This window comes from Vulpes lagopus, chromosome 5 (genome assembly GCF_018345385.1).
Source record: "Vulpes lagopus strain Blue_001 chromosome 5, ASM1834538v1, whole genome shotgun sequence".
Classification (NCBI taxonomy): Eukaryota; Metazoa; Chordata; class Mammalia; order Carnivora; family Canidae; genus Vulpes; species Vulpes lagopus.
Genome location: NC_054828.1, coordinates 85,566,710 through 85,582,581, shown reverse-complemented (window position 1 = coordinate 85,582,581; position 15,872 = coordinate 85,566,710). Strand labels below are relative to the sequence as shown.

The 15,872-nt window shown below is 45.4% G+C and overlaps 1 pseudogene; it reads left to right on the top strand.

The window, feature by feature from the left end:
• The first annotated feature begins 15,293 nt into the window (after positions 1-15,293).
• LOC121492308 lies at positions 15,294-15,392 on the top strand (annotated as a pseudogene).
• Positions 15,393-15,872: the final 480 nt, after the last annotated feature.

Here is a 15,872-nt window from a genome sequence, read left to right as displayed (position 1 = left end):
AGGGCAGAGAGTTTTAGAAGGAGTTTGGAAAATGTTTGGGGAGGAGCAACAAAATGCTAGGAGAATTCTGACAACCTGCCTCCACTCTCTAAATAGGAGATGGTCAATGAACAGCACAAGCTTTCCAGAAAGAATCAGATGTTGAGGATGAACTGCTCCAACAAACCTCTGCACCTGAGCAGATCACCTTCCTTGCTTAAGAATTCCTTTCAGTAAACTCTACATACCAGATCATCACTAAGTAAAATGAACACACAAGCTAAATCTATACACAGAATGCATTGGAAAGTATTGAGCATTGGAAGCTCTGGGTAGCAGAAGTATGGGTGATTTTATTCTTTAGTTATTTGAATAATGCTCCCCACCCCCATCCATGTCCACCCATCCAGAACCTCAGAATGTGACCTTATTTGCAAAAAAGGTCTTTGCAGGTGTAAATCGTTAAGGATCTTGAGATGAAATCATCCTGGTTTTAGGGTAGGTCCTAAATCTGATGACTGGTATTCTTCTAAGAAGAGGTGGAGACAGAGACACAAAATCAAAAAGGTCAGATGAAGACAGAGGCAGAGATTGTGGAGTGATGTATCTATAAGGCAAGAGACGCCAAGGCTCGTGGACAACTGGGAGGCTGAGAGAAGCTGGGAGAGAGACATCAGTCAGTTTCTTCCTCAGAATCTCCAGAAAAAGCCAAACCTGCCAATACCTTGATTTTAGTTTTCTGGCTTCCTGAACTATGAGAATAAATTTCTACTCCTTTAGGCTATCCAGTTTACAGTAATTTGTAACAGCAGCCCTAGGAAACTAATACAGTCCTATGCTTCAAATTTTTTCTGTATCACTTACATATTACTATATCTTTTAACTTGGAAAAAAAAGTTGTGTGGTTCTCCTTCAGCCTACCTATTAAATATTATGTTCTTATCTGCCTTTCTAGCCTCACCTCCTAGCCCTCTTCACCTCAGAATTAACTCTTACTCTTTTCTTAGAGGGAAGCAAACCATAAGAGACTCTTAAGGATAGAGAACAAACTGAGAGTTGATGGAAAGAGGTCGGGAAGTGGGCTAAATGGATGATGGACACTTGTTGTGATGAGCACAGGGTGTTATATTATACATAGTGATGAATTATGAAATTCTATTCCTGAAACCAATATTACACTGTATGTTAACTAACTAGAATTTAAATAAAATTGTTTTTTGGGGGAAATCTTCTTTTTTCTTACAACGTGTCACTTTGCAGTTCCCCTAACATTGCCACGCCCTTACATATTCTATCCCACGGGAATGTCTTCATGAGCACACAACCAGGGCAGTCACACAAGTCTCTACACTCAGAGGGCCCTGTGCTTGGAGTAAATGCTCTGTAATGGCTGTCCTGAAATTCTTAATTGTCTCTTTGAATTTCTAAGTGAAGTTCAACAGGGTGATGAAAGGTGTGCCAGGGGCTTAGAGCCTCTGTTCATATGCGGCCATACCTCTTGGCCATCTGCTTCTTACCCCTGGAGTCTGATAACACCCTTCCCACTCCATGATAGCCGCTGCCCTCTGCCTGGGTGACAACTGAGTCATTTCTCCATTGCCCTCCAGCCCCAGCCAGGGCTGAGGTACATGAGTGGGGAGGGTCAGGTTTGGGCACAATCCCCACAGGACATGGTAGCAGCTCTCCCGGCCCTGGGCTGGCAGTGCCCTGGTGATGGGTTTTGGCAGGTAACTTAGTGGGGGCCTCTCACTCACCCTCAATCCAAGATCCAAACAGAGATTGCAATCTCTTGAGGGTCACCATGATACATGGGTTGGGGCAGTGTGCAGATGGGAAGGGGAGACTGATTTCCCAGCTCCCTAGGACCCGAAAATTAGCTGACCCCTCCGTTCTCTCTACCTGGAGTGCCCTTCCCCTCATCTCCTCCTGTTTAATACAAAATAGCAACAACAACAATAATAGTAATGATTATTTACTGAGTTCTTCACTATTTGCTAAGCACTTTAGACTATAAGGAAGACAGGACATACAGAAATGGTTATAATACCAAGTAGTTTGGGAGTAGAGTAGGTAGCAATGAAGGAGAGATGGCTTCCAAGTGAGGGATCTGAGAGTAGTAAGTTTGAGGCTGTCCCTAAGTGATTCACAGCAATTCAATGCACCCCCTGGCCTCTTTGTTCTGTGGGAAGCCAGGAGGGAGGCTCTGTCCTTGGATAATGGGAACAAGCAGGGGACAGCCACAGGATCTAGAGAACCATCAGGGAACACATTGTAACTCCTCAGAACTAGATGACCCAGTGCCTTCTGAGGATCTCTTTTGGGTTACTTCTAGATCTTTTTAACTCAAAGAGAGAAGCAACTCATTTGAGAAAGCACTGTGACATCTGTCCCTCCCAGATGCTTCTCTGCCAGTAAATAAAATCCAACTAGTCATTCGGAGGCAAGCTCTCACCTCACTTCTGTTATGCCACAGAAAAAGGACTTCTCTGTGGCTTGGAGAACCAGCCGAGGGGACCCGCACGAGAGGCTAACACATAATCAAGGCAACAGGCTCTTTTTTGCTAGCTCACTGCAAGCAGAGAGCCTTGTCCCAACTTGGGAACACTTGAAATCAGTGGTTTTCAGGCTTCAACATGTACCAAAATCACCTGGTGCCTTATTAAAACAGTTGGGCTCTATCCCCAGATATTCTGATGCAATATGTCTGAGATGGGACCTGAGACCTCACATTTCCGACAAGTTCACCAGTGAGGCCAGTGCTGCTGGTCTGGGGTCACACTTTGAAGCTGACAAGCTTTAAGCTGGGAACAGAGCAGTATAGGGCCTTTGAAAAAATGACCTCACAAACACTATCTCTGTCAAGGTTATCAGCAGGCTCCTGCCCCATCCACGACTTCCCCACATACCCACCTTCCAGCCCAGCCACACCCAGCCTCTTGTGATTACCCAGACCCTCCACACTCTTTTAAATGTCCATGCCTTTGTATTCTAAAATGCAGAACCGCATAAAAATAAATAAGAATCAACTTGAACTCTGCCATCCAGAGATAAGTGCCACTGATGTTTGGGGATGTCTGGTAAGAAAAAAATTGAGTTGCCAGCAAGTTACTTTGGAGCAAACTTTGCGAATAAATCTCTCAAGTGCCTGCTTGTAAATGCTCAAGTATAAAGCAGCAGCACCATTGCCTACGGCAGTGGCACATGACATCCTCGCAAGTCACAGCGATTGCCCTTCTAAGGAAGGTTTGCCAACTTTTGCAATAATATCTCATACTTGTGTGACATTTTTTAAAACACTTCAGCAAATGTCTTATTTGGATTAAAGGTTTGCTGAGAGACTTCATGACTTAAGGTTCTTTGTTGTTGTTTTTAAGATTTTATTTATTTGCACGCAAGAGAATGAGAGAGAGAGAGATTGAGAAAGGGCATGAGCAGGGAAGAAGAGCAGGAGGCGAGGGAGAAGCAGGCTCCCTGCTAAGCAAAGAGCCTGATGCGGGGCTCGATCCCAGGACCCTAAGATCCTGACCTGAGCCAAAGGCAGATGCTTAACCATCTGAGCCACCCAGGTGCCTCTAGCTCAAGGTTTCATAAACAGAAGTTAAGACTGAAATTCTGGTCTTCTGGCTGCAGAATCTACTTTGCCCACATGGTGACGTGGCCTCACAGATGTGCCCCCGCATGGTTGGCCATTCCTGGGGTGGTCTCTTGACCACAACAGTCACTCTGTCTGCCACTTCTAGCAGCTTTTTCTCTAGAAGAGGTGTACCCTCCCCCATTCTGTCCTCACTGTCCCCTGCCAAATACCCTGGGACAGAAACTGCAGGGAGCTCCAAATCCTCACCTTCAAGACATTCTCTCCTTGTCACCTCCATGCCTTGCTGCCAGTCCCCCTCTCCTTCCCACCATTTCCCCCCTCACCCTGACAGGTGATCACAGTTAGACTACCAGACGCGAGGGCAGTAGAAATTATGGGGACCATCTGGCCCGGGGGACCCTGCAGCTGGAGCCCAGGAGCCTTCCCCCCCACCCCACCCCTGCCTCACTGGATGATCTGGGACAAGAAACCTGAATCTTTATCTGTAAAATGTGGATGATAATAAGGTTGTGACATTGAGGAAGTATGCAATCAATTTAAGCAACTCTCATTAATATTTTAACAGCCCAAGGAGAAGGGTGAGCTTGTGATAAGGGAGAAGATTTGGAGTCACAGGGGACCAATGGTCACAGAGGTAGTCAGCGCCAAAGATAATTGATTATCAGCAAGCCCTTAGTGCTTCCGTGGCCCAGGTGATCTGAGGGTGTCACATCTCATAGGTTCCTCTCCCTGTTCTTCTTATAAAATGTCTCTGCCAAGGCACCTGCGTGGCTCAGTGGCTGAGCATCTGCCTTCGGCTCAGGTCGTGATCCCGGGGTCCTGGGTTCAAGTCCCACACCGGACTCCCCATGGAGAGCCTGCTTCTCCCTCTGCCTGTGTCTCTGCCTCTCACTGTGTGTGTGTGTGTGTGTGTGTCTCAGGAATAAATAAATAAAATCTTTAAAATAATAATAATAGAAAATAAAAATAAATTAAATGTCCCTGCCCCCGTCCCCCAGCCTTCTCCCAGCAGACAGATGCATAGATAGCACCTCTTGCATGCACACACAGTCCCTGCGGTTTCCTCGATGCCTGAAATGATCTTTCCTCCAGGTACCCACACAGATCCTTGCTCCCATCCTGTGGGATTTCATTCCATTGCTCCCTTGTGCTTAGGCCTTCTCTGGTCACTTTGTCTAAAACAGTAAATGTTCTTGCCGCACCACCACCCCTCCCTTACACCGCCCACTTCCCTTCCCTGCTCTCTGCTTCTCCTTAGCACAGTTCACCTCTTAAATTCTATATATTTTATTTCTCATCTTAATTACTAAGTTCCCCTACAAGAATGTAAGCTCTGTTAGGACAAGAATTCTTGTCTCTTTTGTTCACAGTTATTTCCACCGTGCTAAAAGAATGCCTGACCCAAGAACCATCTGTTAAATAAAGGAATAAATAATACAGTGATTTTTGTCAACAGCTCAATTCATTCCCCGACTAATCTTTCTGTATTTTGCTATCAGCAAGCATCAGTTAAGAAACACGAGGTCAAGGGGCGCCTGAGTAGCTCAGTAGTTGAGCGTCTACCTTTGGTTCAGGTCATGATCTGGGGTCCTGGGATGGAGTCCCACATGGGGCTCCCTGCAGGGAGCCTGCCTCTGCCTCTGCCTCTGCCTGTGTCTCTGCCTCTATATCTCTGTGTCTCTCATGAGTAAATAAATAAAATCTTTAAAAAAAAAAAAAAAGAATCATGAGGTGGAGAGATGGTCCTACATTTCTCTATACCTCACTTGCTGTTGAAGAAGCACTCAGACATGAGCTGCATCAGAATCACTGGACGGCATGTTAGAACAGGTTCCTGAGCCCCGCCCAAGTCTATGATTCCGCAGGTCTGAGCAGGGCCTGAGCTTCTGCACTGCTGACAGCCTCCCAGGTGCCAATCCCAGGAGCACACTGTAGTACAAGTGTCCAGATCAGGAGCAAGCCAGGGTTCTTGGTCTCATGGGGCAACAGTGACTACATGTTTATTCTATTTCTAGCTCAGGCCACTTTTCACCATTCTCTCTGCAGAACGGATTCCACCCCAACCCACCTTAGACTCCCACTTGAGTTTTCCCTTGATAGGCCCTAGAAGGCCCCAGAGGTCACTGGGTGGCCACAACCTGCTTTAGCTCTGGCTAAACTGGTTCTCAGACCCTCCAAGCACTGAATCTCTCTGCCACTGTCACCAGCCTCTTCCATGGCCTCAGCAACACTCCTAATTCATCCCTTCCCACTTCCCTTCCTTTTTTCCTCCCCCTTATCCAAGGCTTTTCAGTCACAGAAGTCCTTTCATCACCAGCATGGGTTTGCCCATCAGGTTCTCTGGGTCCATGGCTAGTTCAAGCCCAAAGCAAGTGCAAGATTCAATGGGCTCAGAGCAGCAAGGGATTCCACCCCAATGCCATTAAAGCAGCAGGAGGCTGGAGGGAGGCTGATGGGGACAGCACCTACACAGTGCCTAGTGCAAGCAAAGGCTGAAGGTTCTGGGGCAGGAGATGCAGGGGATGGATGGAAGAAACCCATGAAGAGAACTGGAAGAGGGTCTGTGATAGGGACCAGTGACATCAGGTTATAAAAACAACGAGGGAGTCAAATAGGGGAAAGGATTTTAATCCAGAAGACATACATGAAGAGCTGACTCTGTGTCAGGCACAGTTCTAAGAGCCTCACATTGATGAACGCTCTCTTTGATCCCTACAACAACCCTAACAAGGTGTTTTGACGACAGGAAAGTTTTACCCTAAGTGCTGACACCACTGCCTACCATGAGACTCCACTCCTCCCTCAGAGTGTCTGGCTCTGATCCGGTGTCTTGAGCTCACAATTAGGAGATGGACAACCAGAGTGGACACTGCATTTTTCCCTTTGCCCGCTAGGCTCTGCCTTTCTGGGGCTTGTCCCCTCTACCCCCTAAGTCCAGTGTTAGCCTATGTTGCTACACTGGAGGCTACCAGCCCCCCATCTCTGGACAAGAAGTCCTGGCTTCAAAGGGCACCTGCAATTTACCTCTTTGGGCAGCTGCCTGGCTTTGGAGCCAGGCGAGGCATAAGCAGAACACAACTCTGCAAATCTGTCGCCCCATCAAAACCAATGGGGGGTATCCTACAAAAGTACCTATTCCTGGACCCACCTCAGACCTCCTGAAGCCAAATCGGCAGAGATGGGAGAACTTTAAAACTTATAAACTCCTTACCAGAGGGTGGAGTTCTGTGAGCCAGGGGAAGAGCAGGACAACAGGCCGGAGATAATTCTATGGTCCAGCCTGCATAGCTTTCGGCAAAGCCACTGTACAATTGCCCATTGTTATCATAATAATGATAGTAACGATAATGACAAAGATAAGCAGCCATTTTTATTTTGTTTCAGCTGTGAGGCTAAGTGCATTCTCCATCTTCCTGTAGATAGAGCAGCACGCAGAAATGGATTCAGCTTTCAGCCTTTATTAATCATAACTTGGGGGATCCCTGGGTGGCGCAGCGGTTTGGCGCCTGCCTTTGGCCCAGGGCGCGATCCTGGAGACCCGGGATCGAATCCCACGTCGGGCTCCCAGTGCATGGAGCCTGCTTCTCCCTCTGCCTGTGTCTCTGCCTCTCTCTCTCTCTCTCTCTATCATAAATAAATTAAAAAAATAAAAAAATTAATCATAACTTGGCCTTTGAGTTTGCATCCCGAAAACAGTAAAGGTCAGGGGCTCTGGGCAGTATGCGTATATTTGGAACCTGTGACTTAAAGCCTCCTGCAGGGTCAGAGTTGGTAGGGACAAATTGACAGATAGGGAAATAGTTTCAAGTACGTTAATTCTGGCATATTTTAACCCTGATCCCATACCCTGTACGTTATTTACTTTAAGTTACTGACCTGAAATCACTTTGGGGTGTGTCGCTGAATGCCCTCCTGCTACTAGCAATCAAAGGATACACATTGAAGGCAGCTATTCTTGTCTATGCTGCTGACCAAGTGTCATTTACTGAGAGGTCTTTTTTTTTTTTTTTTTTTTTATGATAGTCACAGAGAGAGAGAGAGAGGCAGAGACACAGGCGGAGGAAGAAGCAGGCTCCATGCACCGGGAGCCCGACGTGGGATTCGATCCCGGGTCTCCAGGATCGCGCCCTGGGCCAAAGGCAGGCGCCAAACCGCTGCGCCACCCAGGGATCCCCTACTGAGAGGTCTTAACAGATCAACCCAATTCCTAATTGTTGTCAGAAAGCATGACCCAAGACTGACCCTTCTAGAATCAATGTTGTCATTTATGTTCACTCCTACAACATGTAGTTGTCTCATTTTCAATAATCATATTCAGGAAGTTCTTTCATTCAGTTACTCAGTGATTCTCAACCCAGAGAATCTGGGTTGCCACCAAGAGACAGTTGGCAATGTCCAGAGACATTTTCCATTGTCACAACTGGGGAGAGGGGCAGAGGATGCTGCTGGCATCTAGTATGTAGAGACCAGGAAAGCCACTAACATCTACAATGCACAGGATACCCTCCACAACAGAGAATCATCTGGCCCAAAATGTAAAGAGTGCCAAGCTGAAAATCCTTGTTACCTGGAAATACAGTTTTAAATTTAATTTAATTTAAAATTAAATTGTATTTTGGAAGGTTCAACAGGAGGTTATATTACTTGATATTATAAGTTCCCTGAGTTCTTCATTGATGTTTTTTTAATGCTATGCTGGGCAATTGGCCATAATTCTTTGAAGCTTTTCCAGATCAAATATGTTACAGTCATGCATTGGTGTGAAGAACACTGAGGCCTTCACCACCTACATGTGGAGCTTGTATTTGGCACACCCAGGGAACTTTCCAGAGGGCCATGTTGGCCCGCTCTGTATGCTGGGCATATAGCCTGATTAGTAACTTTAACGTTCATAGAAGAATGTCCTCTCGGTCCTCAGCTTGGTTCACAGAGTCACCCTTAATCAGTATCCCTATCCACACTCAAGTTCTTGTCCAGAAACATCCATGTGGCCGGGACTGTTGAGAACCTGACACAGACTTGCACTCTCTTCCACTGTAGTTGTTAGCTACAGTAGTTAGCTACCGTCTTTATCGGCACCCCACACACACCCCTTTACATCCAAATGTGGTCGAGTTGTGTGTGCCACTTTGGGGCTGATGTGGTTGAGAAACAAGCACCTTGTCTTCCCCCAGCTGCTGCCTGGGAGTAGAGCCACCAGGTGGATAGAGCTCAGGACCCTGAGTCACCTTTTGTAGGAGAGCCGCCCACTCATTTGGAACACCTGCTTGGCCTGTGTAATAGCAGAAATACACTTATGGTAAGCCATGGAGACTTCAAGGTTTGTCTGTTAGAGTAACAGTAGTTAGTAATATAGCAGTTACAGCCAGTGGTCTCCAAACAAAACTCAAATCCTTCATCTCCCACTTTCTTAATCAGTTATAAAAATGACCCCTTATGGAGGATCATCTAAAGCAGAAGTCAGCAAACTATGGTATGTGGGCCAATTCCAGCCTGCTGCCTATTTTTGTATGACTATAGCCCACAAGCTAAGAATAGTTTTTACACATTCAAATGACTGAAAGAAAAAGGAACTCTAAACAGTAGTATTTGGTGACACGTGTCAATTGTTTTGTCATGACCTTGGCTGTGCTGGGAACTCTGTATCAAAAAATCCCCTTGACTATCTATCCTGTCATGGGTCTGCGCCAGAGCAGAAGCAGCAGCCATGCCTCCTCTCTTAGAAAAGGGGAGAGATGCCCACAAAGGGACAGGCAGTCTTCCCACTATGTGACTAGCTTCTCTTCCAGCTCTCCATCCCTATTGCCAGCCCTATGGATCAGTAGTGATGCCAGCTCCAACCCCCAGACACTTGGCTTCAAACCAGTGCCACAATGCCACACAGAGTGCTCTACCTTCCAGAGGCTTCTATACCAGCCCCTACCACGGGTTAATTTCAGCTGCAGGATGTGCCCTGCCTCCAGATTTCCCTGCAAGTTTCAGCTCATCTACCAGTAATAAGGCTGGATAATGCCTGTTTGAAGGAGATCCTTCAAATCTCCTTTTCAGGCCTGTGGGCTCCCAGTCTCTCCTGCAATCATGAAAATTCTTCCTCCAACCTCCTTACTCCACCATCTTCCCTGGGTTCAACTTCCCTGATCAAGCCTGGACCCGCGCAAGTGATGGGACGTTTCAAGTAGAATTAATAGTCAAGAATACTTATCTCCACCCAACTTCCTAACTTCTGATATGGGCTGTGTGTGATACTCTTTTTTTTTTTTTCAAATAATACTTATTTCACAAGAAACTCATGTTTTTTTTACTTTTTTTTTTTTTTTAAGATTTTATTTATGCATGACAGAGAGAGGCAGAGACACAGGCAGAGGGAGAAGCAGGTTCCATGCAGGGAACCCAATGTGGCCTCCATCCCACGTCTCCAGGATCAGGCCTTGAACTGAAGGAGGCGCTAAACCGCTAAGCCACCCAGGCTGCCCGCAATACTCTTATTAAGTTAAATTGTCCTTATTTCTAGATCCCGACCTGCGGCAGAAGCATTTTGAATTACACAAGTTTCCTGTGCCGTGAAAAGTTCTCAAGGCCTCTGGCCAACAGGAAGATCCAGGCTGTGTTGGAGGTAGGTGGGCTCTGAGCCACTTTGAGCCACCTCCTTCTTCCTCCCTCCCCAGAGAGGTGGTGTGGCCAGCCCACAAGGTTCTCCTGTCAAGGAGACTGAAGTTAGCGATTTCCCTTGCTGCTCCGGACCAAAAACCACCCTGCCAATGCAATATTCCTAAATCTCCTCTCAGTCCCAGCAAAAATAGAACCTGAATGGGGTCTGAGATAACATTGCCTTTCTTGTGTGTTTTGAAAGATGTTGGAATTCAGTCATTAATGATTCATTCTTTGGGGTTATAGGCAATCATAAATACATCCGCTTTTAGATTCCCTTTAAAAATACAAGTGCTTCTGGGCAGCCGGGGTGACTCAGCGGTTTATTGCCGCCTGCAGCCCAGGGCGTGATCCTAGAGACCCGAGATCGAGTCCCACATCTGCCTCCCTGCATGGAGCCGGCTTCTCCCTCTGCCAGTGTCTCTGCCTCTCTCTCGTGTATGTGTCTCTCATGAATAAATAAATAAAATCTTAAAAAAAAAAATACAAATGCTTCTCAAAGAGTTGATGATAGCAAGCCACCATCTAGCTCTCCCTATGTGCCAGAGAATGTTCTAGACACCTCCCAGAGACTAACTCACCTAAGCCTTACCACTATCTGAAGGAGTTAGTTTTATAATCATCCCCTCCTTTTTTTTTTTTTAGTTAAAGAAATTGAGGCACAGGATAGCTAAGTAGCTTGCCTGAGCTCTCCCTGCCTGTCAGGACAGGACAGGAACCCCAGCAGTTTGGCTCTGAAGTCTGTGTATTTAATTAGCACATTGTATTGTATATTTGCAGAGAGGTAGATTTGGCTTGACTTTATTTATTCATTGATTTAGTCAACAAATATTTATTGAGCACTCACTATGTGCTAGGTAGTTTGCTAGGCCCTGTGGTTGTGGTGGTGAAAGTACTCTCCCTTCCCCTCCCCCATCTTCTCATCTGCCACCACAGAAGTGATCTCTGCCATCGTAGGCCCATTTGCATTCTCATATCCATTAGCATTTGCATTGTCTGAGATTTCCATCCTGCAGAATGCTTTGAAAAATAGAAATAACTCCCCTTTATTAAGGGGATACTATGTGCTGAATCTTGCATTTGTTTCTGCAAGGATCTGCAGTTCCCCATACAGCAACGCCAACTACCCCACCCTGTCATGCTTCAGCAGCCCTCTGTAGTCCACCACTGGGCACTTAACCACCTTCCTGCCCAGGACCAGCTCAGACCCACGCTAATTTCTGTGCTCTATCTTGTGCTTAGCTTGGAGGGAGGAGAGGAATTGGGGCAGGACCCCTATTGGTCCTAGAAGTTGGAAGCTGTCATTACACTGGAATTAAGTCAGGTGATACTTTCCTTTTCTGAAAAAAGACTGGATTTTTTAAAAAGACTTTCTTTCTTTCTTTCTTTCTTTGACAGAGAAAGAGAGCACACAAGCAAGGGGAGTGGCAGGCAGAAGGAAAGGGAGAAGCAAGAACCCCATGGGACTCCATCCCAGGATCCCAGGATCATGACCTGAGCCAAAGGCAGATGCTCAACCGACTGAGCCACCCAGGTGCCCCTGGAATTTTTTTAAGTATTTACTGAGCACTTTGGGGGGAAGAATTTTTAAAAATCTTGTTACTCTTATCACTAGTTATCTGCACAACATCAAAACATGTTTACAAAACTCAGAGTAAAAGTTTTTATCCCCAATTCCCCCTTTGGCCTACTAGCCCTCTTAGCCTTGCTCTCATTTGCACCTGTTGTTGACAGATATTGGTACAGAATTAGGAAGCCCTGGATTTGAGTTCTGACTCCCTCACTCTGTAAGCCATGAGAGCTCAGGGAAGCATCTCACCTCTCAAGGCATTGGCTTCTCATCTGAAAATGGGAATGGGAGTACTGTGAGGATCAAAAACCTGAGGGAAGCAGAGTGCTTTCCTCGTTGCCTGGTGCTCAGTGAATTGGTAAAAATGATCATTCCCTTCCATGACCTTCAAGGAGGCCATCCAGGTTTCTTTCTAGAACTCTGAGGCCTGACTCTATCTTGTCCAGGTGTACCCATTCTTCCTAACCTACCTCATCTGAAGGACCACTTTAAGACACTGTGATTGAAGCGTAGGTACCAGTGGAGGAAGATGGCAAGAGCTAATCCTCTCAGTTTATACTGAGAAAATTATAAACAACAAGCTCTTTGCCTCGGGTCACCCAGTGAGTTACAATGGAACTGGAATTGGAAGTCTGGTATCCATTCTGATTCTCTGCTGGGAAGTTTTGCTCTGACTAGTTCTCCACCTTGGTCTCTTTAAGGTCTCCTTAATCCATGAGAAGAGCTTTGGAAAGACTAGAGCAAATCCACCAAGCATCCAGTGGCACTGTGCCCAAAGACTCATACCCCAATTGCTCTTCACTCTTTATCCCCACCTTTGAACTGTCTTCTGAACCCTAGACTTAAAGAGCTCTCTGACTATTGGACAACACCTGGGTATTTCACAGGACTCTCAAAACAAACAGTTCAGAATTAAGGTCAAAATCTTCTTTCCCAAATACTTTATTTCTCCTATATTCTTCATCTTACTTAAAGGACTCTCTATTCATCAAACCAGACAGACCCCAGGCAGCATCCTCACCTCCTCCTCACCCTTATCTACCCTTCTTCTCTCCATGGTTAATCCATGTTTTAGTCTATCAGTTTGAGAGGGGTACACTAATCAGTGCCCAGAGCCTGCTGTGTCCACATCCAGTTCTAGGCTAACCCCACCTGAGACCAGGTCCAAACGTGGTGCTGAGATTGTAAAAGGAAAAATGGTGCTTATGGAACAAAGGCTCCCTTCTGCCTTATCTCCAGCCAATCTGGATCCTAGGAGAAACTTGTTCAAACGCTTTGAGGAAGAAAGGTGTACAGTTAGGTATTATCCAGCATCTTAGCTAAATGTTTGGAAAGCCCAAATTAAAATTCTGGGATGGGATGCATTTATCTTCCAAACAGGAGAAGGCTAGGCTGCTCACCTGGTGTGTTCATCACTCTCTCCTCTGAGTCAAGTCCTCTTCTGGATGGTCAATTTCCAGAGGGCTGAAATGCTCACCAAAAACCACTTGGGAACAGCTGCAATCACCAGTCTCTGGGAAGACCAGAGGCTATTAAGGGCCTGACCTGGGATTGGAAGAGTGGAGGATGAGGAATAAGATTGTATTAAAGTCAGATAACATTTTTTTGTTAAGTAATTAACTTCACTTCCTCTTTAACTTCCTGTGCTGTCTTCTGTTCTCTCTGCTGTCCCAAAACTATCCTAACCAAGTCACCACTGACCACCTGCTTGCTTATGATGCTCTTTCCTTGCCTCACCTCCAACTTGAGCTCCTGAGCTTTCACCACTGCCTTAAGCCCCTTATTCTTTATTTTTAAAACCCCTTATTCTTAAACTTCCCTTCTTAACTGGTTCTCATGGAGATCCCCTTCCATTTCTCTGATCCCTCCTCTGGGTCTGTTGAATTTTCCCCCTCTCTTCCCATCCTCTAAACACCAGTGTTTGCCAAGGACCAGTCCCTGGATCTCCATTTGTCTCTCCCACAATTTCTCCCTCAAAGAAACCACCACTCTACTCTAAATAATCCCGACAATGTCTCTTCCACATGGACTATTCACAGGTATTGTCATTACCTCCACCGGTAAAAACCCATCCCAATTTCCTTGCCTTTCTCAAGAGCAGTGCCAATCTTTTGTCTTCCAAGATCAACACTGAGGGGTTGTCTCTGCCTCTTCCCACTCCTTTGTCTTCCTTATTCAATCAGACCCAAAGTCTGTCCACTTGCCCAGCTAAACTTTCCTATTCCACTCTTGTTTCCATTACCACTCCTGTAAAATGAGACTTCAATGCATGCCTACATAAAAATCTCAGCCTCATAACTGGTCTCCATCAGCATAATTTTGAGTGCTGACTCTAGGGTCTATGAAAAGGTCATATTTGGCTTTTAAACTCCCCTCAGATCCAAATAAGTCATTTGAGTCATTCTTATCACTTCTTTGGATTCACAACTTTCTAAGTCAGATGCAGAGAATGAACTCACCTTCCATCAATCCCTAGCCCAGGGCAGCCCAGGTGTCTCAGTGGTTTAGCGTTGCCTTCAGCCCAGGGCGTGATCCTGGAGATCAGGGATGGAGTCCCACGTCAGGCTCCCTGCATGGAGCCTGCTTCTCCCTCTGCCTCTCTCTCTCTCTCTCTCTCTCTCTCTCTCTCTCTCTCTCTGTGTGTGTGTGTGTGTGTGTGTGTGTGTGTGTGTGTGTGTCTCATGAACGAATGAATAAAGAATCTTTAAAAAAAAATCCCTCTCCCAGTGATATGTTGGGATATTAGATTAGTCCTCCTGTTGATAATTAAAGACTATAGACAAAATATTTTTTAAGATTTTATTTATTTGAGAGAATGAGAGAGAGAGAGAGCACAAGGGAGAGGAGGAGCAGATTCCCCACTGAGCTGGGAACCTGACATGGGGTTCGATCCTGGGACTCTGGGATCATGACCTGAGCTTACAGCAGACACTTAACTGACTGAGCCATCCAGCTGCCCCTACATAAAATATTTTTTAAAAGAAATTCTTTGAAGGCACTGGAGAGCAGTTTGGACAGGCGGAAACTCTAGGGGATTTGACCTTTAAAAGAAGGAAGACACACTAGATTAGATCTGTATTTACCCAATCTTTTCCTTAAGGATGGTATGGTATGGTGAATGGAAATAGAGCTCGAGCAGGAAACATCTGTCCTACTTAGCAAAGTCAGAGATCAGAGTTTAGGGCTACCAAAGCAGCTGGACATTTAAGTAGGGAAAACTTGGAAAGGAGGGAGTCACAGTGGAGGAATCACAAAATCTGTGTAAAAATTCTCTTCAAACCCTTGGATAACTCTGAACTGGACATGTTCAGGGAAAGAATCCAAGAAATCCAGCATAAAGCTACAACCTAAAGGTCCTTGGAGAGATTTCAATAGCTGTCTGATACTAAGGAGACAGAGTCTGAAGTTTAATACCACCAGTTTAGAGAACCCTAGTTTTCCAGTGAAACCCCAGAAGGGCCATATCTTAGTAGTAAGAATTCTATCCCAAGACTAAGAACTATCACTTCTCAGCCTTTTGGCTAAGATCAAGTGTAGTATCTGTTCTCATCACCTTAGTATTGCTACATCCTCTATTCAAGACTAAGAGCTAAATCCTAAGATTAAGAGAAAAATAGTCCTGCTATACCAGAGCCTGAATGAAGTCACCACAGAAACAAAGTGATCCACTAGCAATTTAACTGCCATCTAAAACAAAACTCAACCCTCTTTGGAGTAAGATAACTAAACCAGAGTTTCCACAATGTAATATCCACAATATTGAATGTACAATAAAAAGATTATTAGACTCATGAAGAAGTAGGAAATTTTAACCCAAAATCAAGAGAAAATAGTCAGTAGAAACAGTAGCAATCCATATATTATAATTAGCAGGCAAGATTTTTAAATAACTATGATAAATATGTTAAAGCATCTCTGGATGGATACAAATGGATGAAATGATAGGAAGTTTCAGGAGATAAATATTCTATTCAATTATCCAAATTGAATCACAAAAAATTGAAAGAAATGAAAATAACCTTAATGATTTGTGAAATAGTAGAAGTGTAACACAATAGTCTGGAGTCCCAGAAAGAGACA